Genomic DNA, 23,117 nt, shown 5'->3' with positions numbered 1-23,117 from the left:
TAATTCCAAAAATACGGGAACGTAACCTATAATTATCGGAGACGTCGAACGAGGATATGTAATTATATTATACGAAACCAAATTATGTGACATGACAAAATGTTTCATAAATAATCGATCAACCTATTTTTAAAACAACAAATATACATACTTTCTGAAAATAAACACCGAACCGAGTTTCGAAGATATGAACCATAATTGCTATGTGTATTTCAATAATACGTATAAATATGAGTTGGGTTATGAAATCGTGCGGGTAGAATAGGATAGTGGTGTCATGTTAAGCAAGACGATTATCTGAATTAGGGTATTTCAACCCTATAGGTCCTAGTCGGAAGACCCGAGGAGTGACGTCGGACTAAGAATTATTTAGTGATTAGATGTTGAGCTCGGTAAAGTTTCAATCGAAGGACCTGAGCGTTGAGATCGTAACCAGAATATGATAGTGGTCTGACGATAAAGCCAAACGATCAAGGCAATCCAAAAGTCGACCGATAATAGTGGTTAAAGCTTATCGAGGCAAGTATTCCTGAAATTTCTTTTAAAATACTGCAAATATTTCTTCGTTCCTATTCTAAGTTCAGAATAGTTAAATGTTTTACATTTTGCTGCAATTACTCTGATTATGCATGATCCTTTTATTCTTGTTTCTATAATTCAATTGCTTTCTTGAGCAAATACCCATTCTTTCGGGTTATTTGCGAACCCTGAATTGGGATGTTTTGAATTCAAAATGATTTGACATCAAAAGAATCTACGGGCTGGATGTTTATTGTAAGGGCCAGTGATGAGCTGGATCCTATGGGCTGGGGATGGACCGGACCCTTGGGCGATAGAGCCTAGGTACCTGAATGGATCTATACGGTTGGGTATAGATCTACACTGTATCCTGACTGATCAGAAGGATATAAGTGTGAACTAGTGTTCAGTCTAATTTGTTGTTGATCTCCATTAACGACATTCTCTCTCAAAAGGTTCAATGATTCCAAAAACCGGACAAAACCCTAATTCGGGAAATGAATCTTGGAATCGCTTGTCACTTTTAGATTTATACCTAAGGGATGGTAACAGCCAAGGTTTAGTCGCTCAACTCCCTCGAATAAATAAAACTGTTTAAAATTGTTTAGAGATTTTGTCCGGGAATTTTCCTTTGTTATTCATATTTGGAACTCAAAATTATATACTTGCTGGGCTTTTTTTGCTCACTCTTGCTTTGTAAAATCTTATTTCTTTCAGAAGCAGAGAAAGATAAAAGTGAATAGCTTTCGTTAGACAACAGAAGTTAGAGAGATCTTCGCTGCGAAAGGACGAAGATGTGAGAAAATAAGACACATGCATTAGCATAAAGGTATTTAAACTTGTTTTCAAGTTATTGTGAGTTGTAAAAGGTTAGATTCTTGTTTCATACCATAACCTGTAAACGACCCGGATTCAAGAAGTTAATTGAATATTCTTTTATTTTATGTAAAGATTGTTTAGTGACACCAAATCTTGACCCCGGATTTGGGTTGTTACAAGTTGGTATCAGAGCTACAGGTTATTGGTCACTGAAATAAGAATAGGCGAGAGTAGGATAAGAGTAATAGGTCATATGAGATAGGAAGACCCTAGGCACACTCATGTTAAGTTGAGTTGAGTACGAATTAGGGTTAACAGATCTGATACGGAATTGGTAAGCCAGGATTGTTGAGGCAAGTGTAAGGCGAATATCGCAACGCTATAGGTATATTGAGTTCTCAGATCCTACAGTAATGAGGAATCGACAGATCGATGGAGACTGGGTATGTTACCCTACTTCTCATGTAGTTTGAAGAAATGCGATTGATTCTGGTGAGGACTTGGGTAAGGGAAGCTAGGTGAGTATTAGTACGATTTAACTTAGGTATTAGGACGAGTTCCACGCCGGAGGCAACCAGTTGATGGAAGCTGATGAAGAACCAATGTTGCACGTTTCGAATGCACCAATGATGAAGAACCAGTTGATGGAAGCTGATGAAGAACTAATGTGATTGATTCTGTTGCACGCTGACAGAAGTTCGAAGTTTCTTGGGATTGGCAGGATACTATCGAAGGTTTGTCAAAGAATTTGCGAAAATAGCAACGCCGCTGACCAAGTTAACTCAGAAAAGTGAAAAGTTTGAATGGAATGATAAATGTGAGGAAATTTTCAAGAGCTGAAGAATCGGTTAGTAACCGCACCGATACTTTTATTACCAGACGAATATGGAAATTTCATCATTTACAGCGACGCTTCGTATCGCGGGCTAGGATGTGTATTGATGCAACACGGTAACGTCATCGCATATGCTTCGAGACAACTTAAACCTCATGAACAGAAATATCATACTCATGACCTGGAATTGGCAGCGATCGTATTTGCGTTGAAGCTTTGGAGACATTATCTCTATGGTGAAAAATGTGAAATCTACACAGATCATAAAAGTCTGAAGTATATCTTTACGCAAAAGGAGTTGAACATGCGACAACGTCGATGGCTGGAATTGATAAAGGACTACGATGTCACGATCAGTTATCATCCAGGGAAAGCAAATGTTGTAGCAGATGCGCTGAGCAGGAAAGAAAGATTGAATCGGTTAACTTCATGTGAAGAATTAACCAAGGAATTCGACAAATTGGAAATCGAGATTCGTATTCCCAATGAATCTGCAGAAGCTATCTACGCTATGATTTTCCAACCAGAGTTGCTCGAGAAGATTCACCGCTGTCAGGAAGAAGAAATGAGTCAAGATGACGACCTAACGGGAGAAGAGATCACCACTCAGAAAGATAACGAAGGAATTTTATGCTTTGTGTCGAGAATCTGGATCCCTAATGTGGCAGAATTAAAAGAAGAAATAATGTGAGATGCGCACAGTTCAAAGTATTCCGTTCATCCAGGAAGCACAAAAATGTATCGCGGTCTGAAGAAAAACTTCTGGTGGCCGAACATGAAGAAGGAAATAGCAGAATGGGTGAGTAAATGCTACACATGCCAATGAGTTAAAGTGGAACATCAATGTCTGAGTGGATTATTACAACCGTTAGACATTCCAGAATAGAAATGGGAACATCTAGCAATGGATTTTATAGTAGGACTACCGAGGACTAGGGCAAATTATGATGCGATATGGGTAATCATTGACAGACTCACAAAGTCAGCACATTTTCTCCCAATTAACGAAAGATTTTCACTTGACAAGCTAGTGCACATATATCTCAAGGAAATTATGATGCGACATGGAGTTCCAATATCTATCGTGTCTGATCGAGATCCTCGTTTCAACTCAAGATTTTGGAGACAATTTCAAGAATGTCTTGGAACTAAATTGAATATGAGTACCGCTTATCATCCGCAAACCGATGGGCAAAGTGAAAGAACTATATAAATGATTGAAGACATGCTACGAGTTTGTGCGATCGATTTTGAAGGCAGTTGGGATGAACATCTACCTCTAGTGGAATTTTCTTATAATAACAGCTATCACGCCAGCATTGGAATGCTACCAAATGAAGCACTATATGGGAGAAAATGCAAATCACCAGTATATTGGGATGAAGTTGGAGAACGCAAAATTTTGGGTCCAAAATTAATTCAACAGACGAAAGAAAAGATTGAACTCATTCAGAAACGACTCAATGCAGCACAAGACAGGCAGCGCAAATATGCAGATCAAGCCAGGAAAGATATGGACTATCAGGAAGGAGAAAATGTACTACTCAAAATATCGCCATGGAAAGGATTGACCAGATTTGGCAATAAGGATAAATTGAAACCATGATACGTCGGACCATTTGAAATTTTGAAGAAAGTGGAAAAAGTTGCGTACGAATTAGCTTTACCGCCTCATATGCAACATATTCATAATGTGTTTCACGTGTCAATGCTTAAGAGATATAATCCTGATTTTAGGTATGTAATAGAGTATGAGCCGATAGAAATCTAACCTAATTTGTCTTTTATAGAGCAGCCGGTAAGAATTTTAGATCGGCGAGAGAAAGTGTTGAGAAATAAGTCTGTATATTTAGTGCAAGTGTTGTGGAGAAATCCTATGGTTGAAGAATCAACCTGGGAACTTGAGAGCGAGATGTTAGAAAAATACCCTCATTTGTTTTCATAGAAGATTCTGAGGACAGAATCCTATTAAGGGGGGAAGGATGTAACGACTGGGAAATTTACGTTTATATTATATCAGAATCATAATCAATAAGGTGTGTTAATGTGTCATTTATGTGTGATTATCTATTAAACCCTGTTTGTTATGTGTTACGTGCATTTCGTGTCATTTCTGTATTTTTAAGGTATTTTTCAGATATTTTATTAGGCATTCATCGTTTTCATTTCAAACGTTTTATGACCCAAACAATGATTTTAAAGCCTGTATTTCAAATAAAATAATGGGCCTTATTTTTCATCAAATGGCTTTTACAATCGCATTATTCTGAACATCTAGATATTATATAAATTTTCTCATTTTACGAAAAATGACTTTTTCGGGCCCCATTGGGTGTCAAAAACCCCATAAAAATCATATTTTTATTTTTATAAAATTATAGGACTTTCATTTATATTATTTCTTTGCATTTTTGCATTATTCACAATTTTTGGGAAATTTTGGCATATATATTGTATATATATATAATATTTATAAATGAAATTTTAATGCTCAAAAATTATAAAATTAGAGGCCTATTAATTTTAAAAAGTGTAGAATTAGGGCCTTAATTTTAATTAGGAGTATTAATTTTACTACTATAAATAGCCTAATTTTTATTTAATTAATCATAATTATTAATTAAAAATCAGAAAAATAAAAAAAATTCTCTGCAGCCGGGTCGGGTTGAACAAATTCGGGTTGAGGATTCAATCGTTGATTTTGATCTGATTTTTGTACCAAATCAAGCAGTTCGAGTATCCAAATCGAAGGTTTTGATCTGTTCTTTCCATTTCTAGCATCAATTTCACGTTTTAATTCGTAGTTTTTGATTTTCAAATTCTAGAGTTTATGTTCGAATTAGGACTTTTTGATTCTGGGGTTATTATGATGTTTTGATGATTGATATAGCTTTGTTAGATGATTTACAGTTGATTAATGTGTTTAATTGAACAAACCATTCCTGGATAGTGATTCACGATTTCTAGGGTTTATGTCGGATTTTCAAAACACAACTCGATGATTTCTGTGAATATTTGGTTCTTGTAATGTTAGGGCTTTGATTGTTGTTAGGAATATATGTGCATTAGTTTGATGATATGTTTAACAAAATACTTAAGTAGAAATTCAGTGTCTGTAGCCTCAACGGATAAGACCACTTTGGCTATCCGTTGATGGTGTAGCTTTACTTAGAAATAAGTCTAGTGTTGTAGCATATTTCAGTCTCTGTATTTAAGATGTAATTCTTAGAAGTTGAGAGAAACTATGAGTCATGTTGACTACTAGAAGATATGCAGATAGGAAGGCCAATTGTAAATATTTCATGCCTTGTAATTTTGTATAAATGAAGTGGTATCAACGGATGACTTAAAGACCTTCAACGGATGAGAAGCTAAGCTTCAACGGATGTCTCTAAAGCTTCAACGGATAACATCCTTCAACGGATGAGTGCATCAACGGATGAAAGCTTCAACGGATGTTCTGTTGATTAACCGTTGATAAGTGGTAGTTGTACCTACAAACAGAGGCACGTGGGTGAACAGAGATAACTGAAATGTGGCAGCCTAATTTCAGGAACATCAGAAAAAGCAGCCGTTCTACTCTAGTATAAAGAGACATTAAGTCAACAAAGTACTGGAGTGAACTGGAGAAGAAACAAGTGGAGATCTTACTTTATTATTTTATATATCCTTGTCTTCACTTGTAAACTTGGTAATATATAAACCAAGTAGTAGCTAGTAATTAGATAAGAATTTTTCCAGAGCTGTTTAGAAAAATCTTGAGAGAAAAATTATCTAGTTTGTACTAGGATGCAGCTGTGATCAAATTCTTAGATCATAGAATTTCTGAAATACCATCTCTGGTGGAACAACAAATCCACCAGAAAAGTTTTTAAAGGTTTATTGTGTTCTTTACATTTGTGTTTGAATATATATCTGTCTGTATCAGCTTAAAGCAATTCACACACTTGTTCATCTTGAACACACAGTCTTTATAAACTGCTCAAAACTTGAAAAAGTTTTGAGATTTACATTCAACCCCCCTTCTGTAAATCTCATTGTTAGTTCTCTAGAAATAACAATTGGTATCAGAGCAGGCTCTTGACAAATAAAGAGTTTAAAGATCTTGGAATCTAACAAAGATGAGTAAGAAGGATATTGGAGTAAAAATCCCAGTTCTTGACAGAGACAGTTATCACCACTGGAAGGTGAAAATGCACCTTCATCTACTCTCCCAAGATGAAGGTTATGTAAACTGTATTGAGAATGGTCCTCACATTCCCCACAAAGTAGCCACAGTTGCTACGGCCACAATTGCTGTTGGTCAATCCATTCCAAAACCTAGAGCAGAATGGACAATGGAAGACACAGAAGAAGTCCACAAGGATAAGAAGGCTATGAACATTTTGTTTAATGGTCTTGACAAGGATATGTTTGATAATGTGATAAATTGCTCAACTGCCAAAGAGGTTTGGGACACAGTTCAGCTGCTGTGTGAAGGTACAGAACAAGTAAAAGAGAACAAGATGCAGCTTCTCATTCAACAGTATGAGTATTTTCATTTTGAAGAAAATGAATCTTTAAATGACACATTTAACAGATTCCAAAAGCTGTTGAATGGATTGAAGCTGTATGGTAGAGTGTACCAGGTGAAGGATTCAAATCTTAAATTCTTAAGATCCTTGCCAAAGGAATGGAAACCCATGACTGTCTCCTTAAGAAACTCTCAGGATTATAAGGACTTCACTCTTGAAAGATTATATGGAATCTTGAAGACTTATGAACTAGAGTTGGAACATGATGAGGTATTGGAGAAGGGGAGAAAGAAAGGAAGTTCAGTTGCATTGGTAGCTGAAAATGAGAGGGAATGTAGACAAGAAACTGTGAGATCTACATCAAACTCCAAAGATGGTACAAGATATCAGGAATCAAGCAAAGGAAAAGAGCAAGTTGCTGAGAATGAAGACAACTCCAGTCAAGATGACTCTGATAGTGTTGATGAGCATCTTGTATTTCTGTCCAGGAGATTTGCAAAGATGAAGTTTAAGAAAAACACTAGAGCCACTAAACCTCATAAGAACATGGTGGACAAATCAAAGTTCAAGTGTTTCAATTGTGGTATAAGTGGACACTTTGCAAGTGAGTGCAGAAAGCCAACTTCTGAAAAGAAGAAATTTGACCAAGTAGATTACAAGAAGAAATATTTTGATCTGCTCAAGCAAAAGGAAAGGGCTTTCATTACTCAAGAAAAAGATTGGGCAGCTGATGGAGAGGAAGAGAATGAAGATGTGGAGTATGTCAACTTAGCTCTCATGGCTGATTCTGAGGAAAATGAAGTTAGTTCATCAAGCAATCAGGTAACAACTCAGGTAATCACTACTGATGTAACACAACTTACTAAAGAAGAGTGCAATGATGCTTTTAATGACATGTCTACTGAATTGTATCATTTGCGTGTGTCTCTTAAATCTCTTGCTAAAGAAAATAGTAGGATTAAAGAGAACAATCTGTTTTTAAGTAATAGAAATGCTATGTTAGAAGATAAGTTGATTGACCTAGAGAAAACCAAGCTGCATTGTATATCTGTTGAGAATGAACTAGCTGAATCTATTAAGAAAGTAGAAATACTTTCTAATCAATTAAAAAAAGAGCAAGAGGTGATTAAAGCCTGGAAAACATCTAGGGATGTTAGTGCTCAAATTGCCAAGGTCCAAGGAATTGAATCATTCTGTGAAACTGCCTGGGATAAAAACAAAAAGAAACTGGAATTAATTGATGGGCTGTCAACGGATGTAGAATCAACGGATGATGAAGGTTATCCGTTGAAGGAAGAAAATGAGCATCCGTTGAAGGTTCCTCAATTAAAACAGGCAGATGTTTCTAATAGTGAAAATCTAAAGAAACTCAACAAAAAGTTTGGTTCAACTTCCAAGAACTTTGTTAAAGAAGAAGCAAGCACATCCAAAGATGTCAGTAAGGTGAATATAGGGCACATGACCTTAGAACAGTTAAATAATAGGCTCAAGATGGTTGAGGATAAAAAGGAAACTAAAAGAAAATCTAACAGAAATGGGAAGGTAGGTGTTAACAAACATAACAATTACACACCTGATAGGTATGCTCCTAGAAAAAGCTGTGTGCATTGTAGTAGTGTTAATCATCTATCTTCTAATTGCAAATCTATTAAGAAAACCCCCATAACTGTACCCTCTTCCATGCCTAACATGTCTGCATCATCTCTACATGCTATGCCTACTATGTCTCAACAGAATCCTTATGCACATTTTGCAAACATGCCATATTTTAACAATCCTTATCTTGCTGCATTTAGTATGCCTCAAATGCCATACAATATGCCTATGTGGAATAACATGTATGCACAATCCATGCCTTATCATATTCCAAATGTGCTAAATGATTCTGTGACTAACCCTACACCTCAACCAACTACATCCAAGACCAAGGTTGACTCAAAGTTACCTAAGTCTAGAGATGCAGGAGGAATGAAGTCTAGGAGAAAGGCTAACAAGAATGGACCCAAGGAAACTTGGGTACCAAAATCAAATTGATTGATTTTATGGTGTGCAGGGAAATAGAAGAAATCTATGGTACTTGGACTGTGGCTGTTCAAGACACATGACAGGAGATTTCTCCCTGCTCACAGAGTTTAAGGAAAGAGCTGGCCCTAGCATAACCTTTGGAGATGACAACAAAGGGTTTACTATGGGATATGGCTTGATTTCAACAAGGAATGTCATCATTGATGAAGTTGCATTAGTTGATGGTCTCAAACATAACTTACTGAGCATCAGTCAACTATGTGATAAAGGGAATACAGTTTCCTTCAATTCTGAAGCCTGTGTTGTCACTAGTAAGAAAGACAACAAAGTGGTTCTAACTGGAGTTAGAAAAGGAAATGTGTACTTAGCTGACTTCAACTCTGCAAATGCAGAATCTATTACTTGTCTCTTCAGAAAAGCAAGTTCAGTTGAGAGTTGGCTATGGCACAAGAAGCTATCCCATTTGAATTTCAAGACAATGAATGATCTAGTCAAAAAGGACCTAGTAAGAGGAATTCCTCTTGTTGAATTCTCAAGGGATGGTTTGTGTGATGCTTGTCAGAAAGGCAAACAAAGGAAAGCATCATTCAAAAAGAAGCTTGAAACAACAATTGATGAACCATTACAGCTGCTACATATGGATTTGTTTGGACCAGTCAATGTATTGTCAATTGCAAGAAAAAGATATTGCTTAGTGATTGTAGATGATTTCTCAAAGTTTTCATGGGTCTATTTTCTTGGATCAAAGAATGAAGCAAGTGAAATCATTATCAATCACATCAGGCAAGTCAATAATCATCCTGACCTGAAGGTTAGGAATATCAGGAGTGACAATGGAACTGAGTTCAAGAATTTATCAATGAGGCTGTTCTGTGAAGAAAATGGAATCATGCATGAGTTCTCAGCTCCAAGAACACCTCAGCAAAATGGGGTAGTTGAAAGAAAGAACAGATCTTTAATTGAGGCTGCCAGAACAATGCTTGAAGAATCAAAGTTACCAACATATTTCTGGGCTGAAGCTGTTAATTGTGCCTGTTTCACTCAAAATATCTCTTTGATCAATCAAGCTAAAGGCATGACTCCTTATCAGTTGTTCAAGAGAAGAAAACCAACTCTAAACTTTCTTCATGTCTTTGGATGTAAATGCTTTATACTAAGGAATCAATCTGACCATAAAGGGAAGTTTGATGCAAAGGCTGATGAAGGGATATTTGTTGGTTATTCAGCTGGAAAATCTTATAGGGTCTACAATCTAAGAACCAACATTGTTATGGAATCTGTGCATGTTGTGTTTGATGATAAAAAGATTGATGGACTAACAGATGAGGGACAATATGAGAGACTCAAATTTGACAACATTGAGATATATTGTGATGATAGTGAAGAGGAGACTGATGGAGATAACACTTCAAAAGGGATTCAAAACATGCCCTTGGATAATGCACAAAATACTGCATCCGTTGAAAGTCAGAATTCTGCATCCGTTGATAGAGGCAATGCAGTATCCGTTGAAAGACATGGTGTATCATCCGTTGAAGTACTAAATGAAGCATCCGTTGATCATAGTTTATCAACGGATAATCGATTTACATCATCAGTTGATAGAACTCCAAGTTCCCTGCAAAGGACCAACAACTCAGGGGGAGTTTCAACTAGTCAACACTCTGTCTCACATCATGACAATACTGAGGCCACCTCATCTAGAGCACATCTTCCACTTCAAAGGAAATGGACCAAGAATCATCCCTTTGAACTGATCATTGGTGATGCATCATCTAAAGTGCAAACAAGAAGAGCTACTCAAGATGAATGTCTGTATAGTAGTTTTCTATCTCAGGAGGAACCTAAGAAAGTGGAAGAAGCCTTATTGGATCCAGATTGGATATTAGCTATGCAGGAAGAGCTAAACCAATTTGAGAGAAACCAAGTTTGGAAGCTGGTACCCAAACCAAAGAACAAGAGTCCTATTGACACAAAATGGGTATTCAGAAACAAGATGGATGAAAATGGCATTATCATAAGGAATAAAGCCAGATTGGTTGCTAAAGGCTATTCTCAGCAAGAGGGAATAGATTTTGATGAGACATATGCTCCTGTTGCAAGACTTGAAGCCATCAGAATTTTTCTAGCCTATGCAGCTCATGCCAATTTCAAAGTCTATCAAATGGATGTCAAGAGTGCATTTCTAAATGGGAAATTAGAGGAAGAAGTCTATGTAAGTCAACCTCCAGGATTTGAAGATCCAAATTTTCCAGACTATGTATATTATCTGTTGAAAGCACTCTATGGACTGAAGCAAGCACCTAGAGCCTGGTATGAAACCTTATCAAAATTTCTTTTGGAGAATCACTTCACTAGAGGTACTGTTGATAAAACTCTCTTCTTTAGGAATGTTAATGGCTCTAGTATACTTGTTCAAATTTATGTAGACGACATAATATTTGGTTCTAAAGATGATAAACTTTGTAAAAAGTTTGCTAAGCTAATGCAAAGTAATTATGAAATGAGCCTTATGGGAGAACTAACCTATTTTCTTGGTTTACAAATTAAACAAGTTAGTAATGGAATTTTCATTAGTCAAACTAAATATATTCATGATCTTTTAAAGAAGTTTGACTTAATGGAATGTTCATCTGCAAAAACTCCCATGGCCACTGCCACCAAACTTGAATTAAATAAGACTGAAAGGTCTGTGGACATTACAAGTTATAGAGGCATGGTTGGTTCACTTTTATATTTAACTGCTAGCAGACCAGATATAATGTTTGCTACATGTCTGTGTGCTAGATTTCAAGCTGATCCTAGGGAGTCTCACTTAATAGCTATCAAAAGGATTTTCAGATATCTCAAGGGTACACCAAATTTAGGTATTTGGTATCCTAGAGAATCTGGCTTTGATCTAATTGGTTATTCAGATGCAGACTATGCAGGTTGCAAAATAGACAGGAAAAGTACAACAGGCTCCTGCCAATTCCTGGGAAACAAGCTTGTATCATGGTTTAGCAAAAAGCAAAATTCAGTCTCTACTTCTACAGCTGAGGCTGAATACATTGCTGCTGGAAGTTGCTGCTCTCAAGTGTTATGGATGAGAAATCAACTCCTTGACTATGGACTTCATGTTGATAGAATTCCTATCTTTTGTGACAACACAAGTGCCATAGCCATAACAGAGAATCCTGTACAGCACTCAAGAACCAAGCACATTGATATCAAGTACCACTTCATTAGGGAGCATGTCATGAATGGTACAGTGGAACTACATTTTGTTCCAAGTGAACAACAAATTGCAGACATATTTACCAAGCCACTTGATGAATCAACATTCACAAGATTAGTAAGTGAGCTAGGTATGCTTAATTACTCTTAAAATTCATGTCCTTATTGCAATTTGAATTGAAGCCTGAAATATATTAGTTGCTAGAACAAATTTGACTTTTAACAAAGTTTATACCATCAACGGATGCTTCCTATCCGTTGAAAGTCAAAATTGCTCTATCAACGGATATTCATTATCCGTTGAAAGACAAATACATTTCTGGAATTTTTATCCGTCAACGGATAAAACTAAAGTACCCTTCAACGGATGACAATTTGCCTTATCCGTTGAAATGTCACATCAGTCGATTCAGGTGTTTCACAGCCGTTGATTCTATTTTCTTAACCGTTGATACTCATACATACATCTGTATGTATTGGTTTTAAAGGTAGTTGTTAGAATACTTACAGTTTATTCTTAAACGGCTGAAATTCACTAACATATACTTATTAATTATTTTTTTTTGAAAGCATATAAGCCCTTCTGATTTTTCATTTTTACTTTACGCTTTCTTAAAATTTCAAGCATTTACCATTTTCTCTCTGCAAAACCTTCAAGTTATTCTCTGCAATTTCTACTCACAACAATGGCACCAGTCGTGAAAATTATGTCTCAATCTGGGTTCATCTATGAGAAGAACAATTTCATAGCTTTGGTAGAAAAGAATGAAGCCCATTCAGACTATCACAAAATGATGGACTTCATCAAAAACTGTAAACTTAGCTATGCAATGCTGGAAGCCCCAACGATTTACTGTGAAGTAGTTGAGGAGATTTGGACAACTGCTGAGTTCAACTCCATAGATATGACTATCTCCTTCACTCTCAAAGGTAAAAATCACTGTATTAACTGTGATGATTTACAAGCATGTTTTAAATTACCTGAGAACAATGCCATGACACCACACACTGATAATGATGTATCCAGCATGTTAGATTCCATAGGTTATTCTCTTAACTCTGCTAGTTTAGGGAGTATTAGAAGAAAAGGCCTTAGGAAAGAATGGAGTTTTCTTGGGGATGCCTTTATAAAGGTTTTTTCTGGGAAAATTAGTAATTTTGATGCCATAACTTCATCTCTTGTTAATATGCTCTATATGCTTGTTTCTGATAGGTATTTTAACCTTAGCAACTATGTGATGCTAGAATTGGGTACTAGATTAGGTAACAAAACTAATAGACCTAATAACATCTATTATGCTAGATTCTTTATGTTATTGGCTAACCATGTTGCTGAAGGTTTGGTCATAATCAATGAGAATAATAAACTCAAGTGCTGGGCACAAGAGAAAAGAGTTCTTGCAGATTTATTGAGAATGGATCTCAACAGCATTGTGCCATTGGTATATTTACCAATCATGAATGCACCTCAGGTAGGTGAGGTAATTGCTTCTACAACTCCTACTTCTTCCAACCCCTCTATTTCTTTATCTTCTAGTGTGGCCATGAAATCTGTGACAATGCCCCAACAGATTTCTACCAAGGTCACCAAAACCAAACTTTCAAAATCAAAGACAAAGAAAACCACCTCTGTTGTTTCTCAAAAGACAACAGTTGTAATACCAACCATTAACCCTGAGGGGAGTGAACAGGGTGTGAGTGGTGAGGGGAGGGGTGAACATCAAAGAAACCCCCAGGATAAGGAAGGAGAGTTAAGTGCTTCCCAAGCTAGCCAAGCCACAGTTTCTCAAAAAGCTGTGGTGGTTGAAAAGGTATCTAGCACATCCCTAGTTGCATCCTCCCAAAAGGATGTTACTATTGAAAATAGTTCCCAACCAGGAACACAGAACAAACGAGGGAGGGACACTGAAGCCAAACACTCACCAACAAAAGCTTTTATTAGAAGAAAGAAGGCTAGAACCCAATCTTCTACACAGGGTGCACACACTGCACAGATACATCCATCTGTATCTATGCCTTCTCAAACTCAGTTTGATGTGGCTCCAATAAATGTGGAGTCACAGCCCCATTCTCTCACAATAATCACACATCAATCACCAAACACTTCATCACCATCTCTGGATGTGGATATGTTATTCCCATCAATTCCTGATTCTCCCTCTTTACAACTCAGGGAGGAGCCCCACTCAAATACAGGTGATCATCATCTCTTAGATGATTTGTTGGATCACCCGCAAATTCTTTCAGATATAATTGAAGGATCTGTGTCACCACATCTCAAATCAATCTACACAGATTCAACAGTTATATCACTTTCAATTTCAACTTCTTTTCCTTCTTCAACGGATATCACTCATCCGTTGACAAGTGGTTGCTCTTCAACGGATAAGCTTAACAGCAGTTATCCGTTGATAACATCAGTTTCACCTTCAACGGATATTCCACATCCGTTGATAGTCTCTCCACACATAACTGAATCAATTCCAAGTGTAGAAGACATGAATACTGTGCAATCACTCTTAGGATTGAGGGAAGGGAGTGAAAATTTGAGTGAGAGGCTGGGTTGCTCCCAGGCAAAAGGAGAGATTGAGAGCTCAAAAATGCATGCTATTTCTTCCAGCATGGCAAAAGTAAGTGAGAGGAGTACCACCTTAGTAGGTGAAGGTGAGGGAGTGAGTTGTGTGAGCCAGGGGGAGCCCCTGATGCAAGAAAATAGAGAAAAAGAGAGAAAGGCAGGTACAGTAGATATAAGGGTGGAACCAGCCATTGCTAGTGAGTCAATGATTGTGGATGATGCTGAAAAGGAAAGACAATTTCAGCAACATTACAAAGCTGTAATTGATAACATTTCCTTGGATGCTGACACTTTTACTCATCCTGTGTCAGCCTATCAAATTTTGGCTGCTCAGGGCAATGAGGAGGCAGAAAAGACACTACATCTAGTACACACAACAGAATCTCTTCAAAGGGATAAAGCTGCTATTAACAAGATGCCTTCTACAGCTGGTGAGCCATCTGAGGAATTTGGAGTAAATTCTGATGATGATGACTCTGTTTCTTTTGATGGAAGCATGAACTTAGGGGGAGATGAAGGCCCTAGTTCAATTCCAAATCTACCTGAATGGGCTTTGACAAAGGAGTATAGATCAGGGGAATTCAATGTCTCCTTAGTCAAACAAATCAACACTATTCAACAGGGCATTCAGAACACTTCACATGCAAGTATCAAGGCTATCCTTCAAGCTCACCTAGACTCACTGCATCTCATGAAGTTGCAGCAAGTAAAGCAGAATCTGAGTATGGATGATCTCAGGAAGGATATTGCTGACTTGAAATCCTACAGTTCTGAAAAATTGGATTCAGTCATGCCCTATGGTACATTGCAGGACTTGGTTTTGAGATTGAAAAAGGAATCAGTTACTGAGAAAAGGCTGGCCAAGTTGGAAGACAGAGTTCAAGTTATTGAAGGTTCTGTGGCCACCATTCTTCACAACCAACAATCTCAAACCAGTCTCCTAATACAGCTGGCAAAAGCACAAGGCTTGACCCCTCTCCTTGATGATAACAAAAAGGGGGAGAGTAAAAGGGAAGGGGAAGGAGAGCCATCTACAAAAATCAAAATATCTAAAGTGCTAGTTCCTGCCATCACTACTTCTCCAATCATTCAAATCAAAGGAAAGCCTGATGGAATTGATTTGATTCAGCTAGCAGCAGCTGAAATTCAAGTGAAAGAGCAAAGGAGGAGAATTGATGAAAGGTTGCAACTGTTGTTTGGCTCTACACAAGATAAATCAACATCTGTGAAATATAGCACAAAGATTGAACCAATCAACATGGAGCTCAAGCCAGTAGGGAGACATAAGGATGGAGAAGCTTCTTCCAAAGAACTACAAGCTATAATTCTCAAGCCCAATAAAAGATCCAATAAGGACTCTACAAAGAATCCTTTAAAAGAAGTGGACTTTCCTCCTCCAAAAGCTGATGAGAACAAGCTTTTAGGTAGGAGTATTGCTTATCTCAAAGAGACCATGGATGAGGCTGTAAGGAGAAATAGGGCTATTATCTCTAGAGAGGGAAAGAGCATATGTGTGATGCAAGGACATCCCAAATTCTCAATAGCCAAGAAGGAAGAAGTCAAGCAACTAAAGGCTGACAAAAGAGCACAAGCAAAGCTTGAACAACAGCTAAAGTCAAGTCAAGTTGAAGAAGAGAAAGGAATTGAAGTCAGGGGTGAAGACAAGATTGCAAACCTAGATGAGGTTTTTGGGAGTATATTTGGTGAGAGTATGGAAGAAAGAGAGGAATGGCAGAAGGGAAACAGAAGAAAGGCCAAGGCACATAGAAGGAGTGAAGATAATACTGAAGTAACCAAATCTATATCTAAACCACTACCTTCCATACCTGAACCTCTTGTTGCTAATCCCACTATAAACATCCATGGTGAACCAATCATTCCAAAAGAGGAACCTATTGATTGGGACACCATCAAATTGCCTACCTTTCTAACCACTCTTCCACTACCAAAGAAACAGAAAAGAAAACCCAAATCTACACCTCCCATAACCTCTAAGAAATTCACTCAAAAACAAAAGCCTAAGCCTAAGCCATCCATTTCTAAAGATGATTATGTTCACATCTGTGACATAAAAGAAATTTCAGACATTGAACTCTATCTGGATGAGCTGGAGGATGTAAGAGGAATAGCTGCTTACAGACAGCTACCAGAGAGATTAGTGTTCAGATACAAAGGAGCTGGGGAAAGAACATGGCCTCTCCACAGGATTCTGAATGAAGGCTACTCTACCTTGATTAGAGTCTTTTCAGCTATACAAAAGGATTCTGGCTTTACCAGAACTGCCAAGACTGAAATTCTCAACAAGATTGCCAATATAAGGAAAACTTGGAGGGAGCCCAATGCTTTACCCAGGACTTTACTCATTCAAGAAAGGGGAATTACAATTCACAAATCACCTCATTGGTTGATGGAATTTAGAGATGATAAAGGAGTCAGAAGATTTTTCAGACTTGAAGACCAACTCAAGATTGCCAGCAATGAAACTCTCAAGGAAATGCAATCTAAGTTGGATATCAGTGTTGAAGATGAAGCTGAATTCTTCAGACAACTCCAACTCCAAATTGAGGAAAATGACAAAGGGCTAGGAAAGAAAACCAGGGAACAAAGAAGAAAAAGATGATTTGCTCAGGCTAAAGGAGTATCCTTGGAAATACTGTAAATTTTCAATTTCCTCCTAGTACATACATTTTTGCAGCATTTTCAAATTTCTACTTAGTTTCAATTCATATATCTGTTAAGTGTTTTGTTATCATCAAGTTAACCCTGAATTTATGCCTACAATTCTTATAGACATAAATAGGGGGAGATTGTTAGGAATATATGTGCATTAGTTTGATGATATGTTTAACAAAACACTTAAGTAGAAATTCAGTGTCTGTAGCCTCAACGGATAAGACCACTTTGGCTATCCGTTGATGGTGTAGCTTTACTTAGAAATAAGTCTAGTGTTGTAGCATATTTCAGTCTCTGTATTTAAGATGTAATTCTTAGAAGTTGAGAGAAACTATGAGTCATGTTGACTACTAGAAGATATGCAGATAGGAAGGCCAATTGTAAATATTTCATGCCTTGTAATTTTGTATAAATGAAGTGGTATCAACGGATGACTTAAAGACCTTCAACGGATGAGAAGCTAAGCTTCAACGGATGTCTCTAAAGCTTCAACGGATAACATCCTTCAACGGATGAGTGCATCAACGGATGAAAGCTTCAACGGATGTTCTGTTGATTAACTGTTGATAAGTGGTAGTTGTACCTACAAACAGAGGCACGTGGGTGAACAGAGATAACTGAAATGTGGCAGCCTAATTTCAGGAACATCAGAAAAAGCAGTCGTTCTACTCTAGTATAAAGAGACATTAAGTCAACAAAGTACTGGAGTGAACTGGAGAAGAAACAAGTGGAGATCTTACTTTATTATTTTATATATCCTTGTCTTCACTTGTAAACTTGGTAATATATAAACCAAGTAGTAGCTAGTAATTAGATAAGAATTTTTCCAGAGCTGTTTAGAAAAATCTTGAGAGAAAAATTATCTAGTTTGTACTAGGATGCAGCTGTGATCAAATTCTTAGATCACAGAATTTCTGAAATACCATCTCTGGTGGAACAACAAATCCACCAGAAAAGTTTTTAAAGGTTTATTGTGTTCTTTACATTTGTGTTTGAATATATATCTGTCTGTATCAGCTTAAAGCAATTCACACACTTGTTCATCTTGAACACACAGTCTTTATAAACTGCTCAAAACTTGAAAAAGTTTTGAGATTTACATTCAACCCCCCTTCTGTAAATTTCATTGTTAGTTCTCTAGAAATAACAATTGTATATGTTCTTAGCTTCAATTTGCACTATAGAACGTTAAGTTTGGTTTACAAAATCAAAAGATAGGTTTTTGGCCGGAGTTGAATTCGATTTTTGACCGGAGATGAAGATTCTGAGTTGTTTTTGGTACGTTGTGGCCGAAATCAGATTGGTGAAGTGATTTGGAATTGATTCCAGCTTAAAAACGAACCAAACGGTTCCGTTTTTGGCCTGAAAATGGCTCATCGGATTCTGCACCGGTGGCCGGATTCTGGGCAAAATCCGGCGTGTTCTTCACGACCCGAATTTTGACCCGTTTGACCCGTGTAAAATACTTGGGTTTGATCTGATTTTGTTAGGAATGGTTTTCTGACATATGTTTCTGGAATTTTGAATTTAATTTTATTTTTATTAATTCTAAAAATCAGATTTATTTATTTTATAAATTGATTAATTAATTGTTTAATTAATTGATTTATATTATAAATAATTCTGAATTATTTTCTAAAAATCAGATTGAATTATTTTCTTAATTATTTATTAATTATTTAAAAATGATTAATTATTTTGATAATTAATCAAATAATTTTCAATAAATCATAATAAATTCATTTTAATTCCAAAAATTATAGAAAAATCATTTTTAATTCTGATTTTTCTTAAATAATGATTTAAAAATTATTTTTGAGTTTTAAAAATTAATAATAATTATTTATAGTGAATAATAAATGGAATTATCAGTGTTTAATTAATAATAATTCAACCGTTAGTCCGATTCGAGTGAAACGAAGGCCTGTTGACTCAGAAAAATGAATTCTCTTCATTAAAAATAATATCAAAGCTTAATTTCATCTAAAAATTAGTTGATTTTGTTACTTGTTTGATTATCAGTCGTAATGCGTGCCGAGACGAGTGCGAAAAATTCCGGAAAAATGGGAAATGAGTCAGATAACGATTAGTTGAGCGATCAGCGAGTCAATTTTAGTTTTAAAAATTATTTTCACTATAAAAAATGATTATGTGCCTATGTGCTTATGTGTATTACGTGGTTAATTGAGTCTTAATTGCTAGTAAGTAATATATGAGTCAGTCATAAGCGCATGGGTAGATGTTAGGAACGGTGTGAAGTCGATTCAAGATATAAATGAAGTACGACGTGACTTAACCAGTCTATTTTGCCAACAGAAGCTAAGCCAGCCAGGCAAGTTGAGTCGATATTAGTCCAAGGTGATAGACGAAAGTGATCTAATTGCAGTGAGTCGCGCAAAAGGCAAGTTTTTCCCCTATTCTACTTTCAAAATAGTGATATTGATTCAAATGCTTATCACATTTGCACTCTTTTAATTATTGTTCTTAATCACTGATACACACTTGCTATTCCTTTGTTCATATTTCATTTCGATTCTTGATTTCTCCGTTTATTTGGATACTTGGTTCATATTCCATTGATGATACATTGAGATTGATATATTCTGGTGATTAGAATATGTCAAAGCATACCGATTGTTCCGGTTGCTAAGCGATGGACTGGATAATGATATTTTGGGATTGAGTGTGTCTTAATTCTGAGGACCGGGATGACTGGTGCCTCGACGTGGGCCGTAGTGCCTGGGTACCCGACTGGATCTATATATTGAGATATGGATCTGCATTATATTCTAACTGATCAGCAGAATATAGATGCGAACTTGTGTCCAGTTTAGTTCATTTGTACTCGCCAGTAATGGCCTTCTTTCTATTCTCGTGGGGTTATATCTTTGCAGATATACCCGGGATGACGGATTCATTTAAAATACTTTAACACTGTTTATATTTTGTGGACTTGTTAAGCAATTTTTGGCTCACCCCTTTTGTTGTTATTCACCTTATTATTTTCAGTTAAGAAGGAATATGAAACCCATTAGGACTCGAGTGGTAAAGAAGCGGGTCAAGCCTCGGGATCCTCTCATACCCAAGGTGTTGATCCCAATCCAGGAAGAAAGCTTTGAGTTGCCCGAGCAGGTGGAGTGTTGATAGATAGTGTGTGTGTTTGAATAAAAGTTGAACTTAGTTTAAAATGAATTAGACAATGGTTTGTAATAAAGAGAGTTTGTGAAATTTTGAATGTTGGTTTGTAATAAAAGTAGTTAGTGGTTCTTATTTTCATACTTCAACCTAAAAAGATCATGGTTAGTGTTAAAGGGGTTTAACTTTATTTCTTTATTAATTGTTAATCAAATTGTACATGTTTGGTGATTAGCTAGTAACCCCCAGACTTATACCCCGGGTCTGGAGGGCGTTACACCCTTGGGGGATAAAGCCTAGGTACCGAAATGGATCTATACGGTTGGGTATAGATCTACACTGTATCCTGACTGATCAGCAGGATATAAGTGTGAACTAGTGTTCAGTCTAATTTGTTGTTGATCTCCATTAACGACATTCTCTCTGAAAAGGTTCTATTATTCCAAAAACCGGTCAAAACCCTGATTCGGAAAATGAATCTGGGAATCGCTTGTCACTTTTGGATTTATACCTAAGGGATAGTAACAACCAAGGTTTAGTCGCTCAACTCCCTCGAATAAATAAAACTGTTTAAAATTGTTTAGAGATTTTGTCCGGGAATTTTCCTTTGTTATTCATATTTAAAACTCAAAATTATATACTTACTGGGCTTTTTTTGCTCACTCTTGCTTTGTAAACTCTTACTTCTTTCAGAAGCAGAGAAAGATAAAAGTGAATAGCGTTCGTTAGACAACAGAAGTTAGAGAGATCTCCGCTGCGAAAGGACGAAGATGTGAGAAAATAAGACACATGCATTAGCATAAAGGTATTTAAACTTGTTTTCTAGTTATTGTGAGTTGTAAAAGGTTAGATTCTTGTTTCATACCATAACCTGTAAACGACCCGGATTCAAGGGGTTAATTGAATATTCTTTTATTTTATGTAAAGATTGTGTAGTGACACCAAATCTTGACCCCGGATTTGGGTTGTTACAAGTTGGTATCAGAGCTACAGGTTATTGGTCACTGAAATAAGAATAGGTGAGAGTAGGATAACAGTAATAGGCCATATGAGATAGGAAGACCCTAGGCACACTCATGTTAAGTTGAGTTGAGTGCGAATTAGGGTTAGCAGATACGATACGGAATTGGTAAGCCAGGATTGTTGAGGCAAGTGTAAGGCGAATATCGCAACGCTATACGAATATTGAGTTCTCAGATCCTACAGTAATGAGTAATCGACAGATCGACGGGGACTGGGTATGTTACCCTACTTCTCATGTAGTTTGAAGAAATATGATTGATTCTGGTGAGGACTTATGTAAGGGAAGCTAGGTGAGTATTAGTACGATTTAACTTAGGTATTAGGACGAGTTCCACGCCGGAGGCAACCAGTTGATGGAAGCTGATGAAGAACCAATGTTGCACGTTTCGAAGGCACCACCGTTGCGAGAAGATTCTTATCACTTATCGGGAGCAGTGCAAGGAATGATATCTACCTTATTAGGTATGGGTAAGACTAGAAAGAAGATGCGACCCTATCTATAGACGGAATATCGAATCGCATGCTTGGTTGCAAGCATAACGTCAAGGACGAAGACAAGAATGTCAAAAATAGTACTAAATGTCAGCATTGGGGTAGAATTGCGAATGAAATGATATACAGTGGTAAATGAAGTTTCGTCGACTAATAAGAGCGAGCAGAATCTAAGGAAAAGTGGAAGAAGTACCAAAGTGGAGAGACCCTTATATGGGCATTCTTTTAATTAGATATTTCATTGGTAAATCATAAAAATAGCAAGTAACTTATATAGTAATGACGACCAAATATTTGATTTCCAAAACTTTAAAATAAGAATTCAAAAAAGGTTTTCTTAACCAACTTTCAGAAGATTTTTGCATGAAATGAGTTTTACAATTTGGTTGTCGAATTACTATTTATGTTCTTGTTATTATAAACTAGAAAAGGACCTAAAAAGAAGAATGGAATTAGATTCAGTATTGTTAATCTGGAAGACCAAGTAGACCCACTAGTAAGACGAAAGTTTAAAGTTTCTCTTGAAAAATGAACATAAATTTTGTTTAATAATATTAATAATTGAATCAACATGCTGAAGCATTATTTACCTAATTTATGCAATTATTAAAATTTAACGAGATTCGTAATTCGAACGGACGAAGGATGATTGAAGGAAATGAAAGAATCTTCCAGATGATTGGAGAAGAATCGTCTTCCTATCGACGAAGTCGAGACGTGGCGGGATCAATGATTATTCTACATAGCATAAATCGAAAGCAGTGATTATGAATTTCGTAAGGGACGCGATTATGATCAAATCACTAAATTGTTTAATGTGAAGGCATTTTCAGATGACATTCCAAAGCTATGACATGACCGAAATGGTAACTCTGTTATTCGAATGATCTTTGAAGGTATGTTCAAGTAAAGCGTAGACAGTGACCAACAATGTTATTTTTTTCTCTAATATGACAATATATGTTCATCTCGATCCGTGAATACGTATGAGCTTCTTCTGTTGATAAATTATATGAGGCGAATATAAAAGAAAATTTATTATATTCTGTTAGTCCCTTAACAATGCAACAAGAATTACAGAAGGGGGTTGAATGGAATTCTTGAAACTTTTTCAAAATTAAAATTGTTCTAACTTAAATATATATCAGTGTGAATTGATTTGCAGAGTGCGGAATAATAACTTGAAGTGAATCAAAACACAATAAATTAAAAACACAAGTCTTTAAAAACTTTCTAGTGGATTTGAATGTATCCACCAAAGATATATAATATATCAAGAGAAATCTGTGTA

The sequence above is a fragment of the Apium graveolens genome, chromosome 10, assembly GCF_009905375.1.
Source record: "Apium graveolens cultivar Ventura chromosome 10, ASM990537v1, whole genome shotgun sequence".
In the NCBI taxonomy this organism is placed as follows: Eukaryota; Viridiplantae; Streptophyta; class Magnoliopsida; order Apiales; family Apiaceae; genus Apium; species Apium graveolens.
Note: the sequence above shows the minus strand (reverse complement) of the source record.